Source organism: Salvia splendens, chromosome 2, assembly GCF_004379255.2.
Source record: "Salvia splendens isolate huo1 chromosome 2, SspV2, whole genome shotgun sequence".
Classification (NCBI taxonomy): domain Eukaryota; kingdom Viridiplantae; phylum Streptophyta; class Magnoliopsida; order Lamiales; family Lamiaceae; genus Salvia; species Salvia splendens.
The window spans coordinates 29,832,986-29,837,378 of record NC_056033.1 but is presented as its reverse complement, the minus strand read 5'-3'; the positions used below and the strand labels follow the sequence as shown (position 1 = coordinate 29,837,378).

The window sequence follows — 4,393 nt, the reverse complement described above, 5'->3', positions numbered from 1 at the left end:
TGGGTGTAAAATGAAAAAGAAGCACTGAATGAAGTGATATAGCACTTGGAAATTTATGGACATAACAAAAAATCATCTCATGACTCATGTAATAGCAGGCTTTAGAGGCCGACTTGCTGTCAGAATTACAGTTTCACCGCCTCCATATGTAGGACTTTACAAAGAATCAAAGACAAGATTACACCCTTTAATTATCCAAGACTTTATCACTAATTAACTCATCAACCAACATTTATTTCAACCACAAATTTCTACACCAATAGAAATTCTTAACTATTTTATCAATAAAATTGAGCGAATCTCAAAACTCATAATTGAAAAGAAAAAATATAAGTAAAATTAAGTAGCATGAGTTTGAACCCTTGGATGGCAGCTGCTGCTACGAGGTATGATGGAGGAAGCATGACTTTAAGTGATAAACAACGACCTTTGGTGGCCATTAAAATCACCAAGTTGTTGTTCACGACTTTTTTCCTTCAAATGATTGAAGAGAAAAATGATTCCACGCACAAGCTCTCGATATCATATAATTTAAAACTAAATTGATATTGTAGAAGACCATTTGCATCTTAGCTTGACAACTAGTCTTAGTACATCAGAACCAACAAAGTGGTCTGCAGCTGAATTTCTAATAAAAGGCATATGAATGAAAATCCATCTGGAAAAAATAACTAGCAAGAGCATACCTTTTTGAAGATGATTGGTCTAGGCAATCGACACAATATACTATCAATGGCCAAATTTGTTTTCCAATTCCGCCCATACCAAACGCACGAATGGATCCTCCTACTTGTCCTCCATCCCAATCGAGCAACCCCAAAATAGAAGATTTCACCATTATCTTTGGCTATTAATTACAATGTTGAGTTGTGAAGAATTGCACAAGATATAGGGGTCGAGAGTCTTGGTCAATGCCTAGTAGACTCGCTTCACCTAACAGGCCCTAACAGCTTGCAGCAATTATATTTTAACCACTAAAATAACATTGACTTTGATGTTGACTGTAATCGATGACTTCGTTAATACATATTCCAAAATTATCTTTAGTGTTAACACCCGTGCTATGTACGGGCCAAACGATTTTCGAATAATGATCTTGAATAAGAAGGAATAAATTAAAAAAAGAGAATAACATTGGTGTTTATGATATAAAAAATGTGATAATTAAATATGTATAAATAACATTATAACAATTAATAATATTACAAAGAATAAAAAAAAGAAAAACGTACTCCTTCTAACTTGTACTGTTACCACCCGTGCTATGCACAGGACAAAATATTTTCAAATACTGACGATATATTAATAACTACATATATTAAAATAAAAAATATAGAGAAAATAATACATAAATATTTTTACGGATGAGATTATCAATGTATATAAAAAATATTCATATTATTATTAAGAATAAAAAAATGTACTTCCCTCAAGATACTGTAAATGAACCATCTCATATTCGGCATATAATTTTATACAATTTGAATGAATAATATGAGTGTAGCAATATTAGATAAAAGAAATAATAAAATAGGAGATGATTGGATGAAATATAATAAGATATACAAATAAAGAAAAATATAAAACAGAATCCAAAAGAAGAAAAAAGTAAATAATTTGAACGATAAAAGAGTTCATGATTTCGTTTGATTAACAAAACATAGTTATTCATAACTTCAAACAAAAAAACTTACAAAAACAACAACAATTCAGTAATTCATAAATTTTGAAAAATTTAAAATTTATAATTGTTTATAAATAAAGAGGAACAAACATAATTAAATATAACTATAAAAAATAACATGACAAAAGATAAAATAGCCCAATATAGTTAACATACATGGCCCAATAATTCTTAAAAATAGATCCTTAAAACATGATGATCCGGATATAGTTTACAATTATCTCAATATAGTTAACAATTCTTAAAAATAGAGCCCAAATGAGTTCAAAAATATTATCCCAAATTTACATACAATGCTGATCCAATAATAGTTCCACAATATCCCACGGAGTTCAATTAAATTACTAAAAGAAATCCATACAAAAAATAACATGAAAGTTCAATATCTTAAATTCTCTGAAATGGCCCAATCAAAATTGCCTCTCACATTTGAAAAGCCCAACATCAAACATATTACAAAACCGACCAATTTTATCCAAAATATTGCACTTAACATTAACTAATTATAAATTATCAGATTAATTAAATAACTTTATGATCTAATAACATATTTTAAGAAAATATATATATACTTTCTTCTGCATTTTCACACGCCGCTTAAGCGACGAAAACCCTTGATCTGCTCCCCTGGTCGCCGATTCCACCACCAAATCGGAGAAAAAGTTGCCATAGACTGCGACTACGACCACACCCACCAAAATCAGCGACACGTTATCTTCTAATCGGTTCTGCCATCGCAAAATCAGGGCCAACGCACAAAACTTACACACTCCAGCGACAACGGAAGCGTTTCACACGACGGTGAAATCATATTTTCAACCAACCGAAGAAGGAAGCAATTTTAGGTAAAATCAAAACAGTTCATAAATTTAAAAAAATATCACAAATCGTCAATATTTATCAAGTTTTTAATTATTTCACTAAATAATTTACATGTACGAAGCAAAAATGGATTGCTATCAACGATTCAAGGTAAAGAGGATAAACAAACGACTTCTCAAAATTTGGTTGTGAGCCTACAACAGGTCCAACAACAGATAACAAAGGAGGTCGAAAAGCCTACAAAAATTAGGGCGAAATGTTCTGGTCAAAGATTGGAAATTTTAATTCGCTCCAAATTCGCAGAAAATTCAATGGATCTACAGACCTAAAAGGTAAAATGTCTTCACAAACTTACTGTAAAAAGCCTTACGGTTTATAGAGATATTGCTTATAAACACTTTTCTAAATGTATTTGGCTGTATTATTCTTGATATAAACTATGCAAATTTAAGTATTTAGAATGTGTTTCAAACACAGTTAGAGAATTTTTATTCTATACTAACTAACTTCATTTACTATTACAGAAACAAATAAAAAACATCCTTATGAATAGAAGTCCACCAACAATGAAAGCAATAATCAAGCAAAAAAACTTCAAAACCTAATAAGATAAGTGACCTTAATTTTTAAAATTAATGCTCGAAAATTAATGATCACATGTACTGCAAAATGTAATTTGTTGCACACTTAAACACCCTTTAAGCTTTGCAGATTTCTTTAATTTCTTCATAGAGGAAAAATATTTGAATCAAACTATCTCAAAAATGAAAAATAGATAGCTAAAATAGAAATTTACTGGATATAGTAGATTTTGCTTCTGAATATAGTAATATAATTATCAATCACTTCCATTATTTTCAATCAAGATTTAATGGACATAATAGTTAATTAATGTTGTAACTTGTTTAGTATTACAGTTTTATCATTCCAGTGAATGAATGCAACAATATTTTTATGCAGGAATTATCTTAAACAATTTCAAGAAGCATGGAAACCAAAGAACACATATTGCATGGAAAACTGGAATAAGAGGTGAGTATGTACATTCTACATAAAATCAAATGCAGAAAATACTGAAAAACTAATGAATCTACATTCTGAATTTTAAATGCAGGGAGAAAAAGAAAAAAATAACTCATTTGCAGAGCAGTGCAAAGTCTCAAGAATAACACAAACAGAAGGAATGGCAGATTGAATGTTGTAACTTGTTTAGTATTACAGTTTTATCATTTCAGTGAATGAATGCAGCAACATTTTTTTTTGCAGGAATCATCTTAAACACTTTCAAGAAGCATGGAAACCAAAGAACACATATTGCATGGAAAACTGGAATAAGAGGTGAGTATATACATTCTACATAAAATCAAATGCAGGAAACAGAAAAACTAATGAATCTCCATTCTAAATTTTAAATGCAGGGAGAAAAGATAAAAATAACTCATATGCAGAGCGGTTTTATTATTCCAGTCAATGAATGCAACAACATTTTTTTGCAGGAATCATCTTAAACAATTTCAAGAAGCATGGAAACCAAAGAACACATATTGCATGGAAAGCTTGAAAAAGAGGTGATTGTATACATTTTACATAAAATCAAATGCAGAAAATACAGAAAAACTAATGAATCTCCATTCTGAATTTTAAATGCAGGGAGAAAAAGAAAAAATAACTCCTCTGCAGAGCATTGTAAAGTCTCAAGAATAACACAAATGAAAGGAATGGCAGATTGAAGGTAAGAATACTAAATTAATGGTGCATAGTGTTGAACACAACAACAAAATGTAAAAACTGAAACAAAATAAATGGAAAAAAGAGAATGAGCATTCACAATAGAAAAGATAAAGACGAAATAGGAGATAGAGATCATGGAGAATATGAATTAGGGAA

General features: G+C 30.1%; 1 long non-coding RNA gene across 1 annotated transcript; it reads right to left on the bottom strand.

The window, feature by feature from the left end:
• On the bottom strand, positions 1-908 carry LOC121764215. The gene is made up of 2 exons (XR_006042551.1): positions 687-908; positions 1-474 (listed from the first exon to the last, which is right to left on the bottom strand). It is a non-coding gene; the product is annotated as an uncharacterized LOC121764215 (long non-coding RNA).
• Positions 909-4,393: the final 3,485 nt, after the last annotated feature.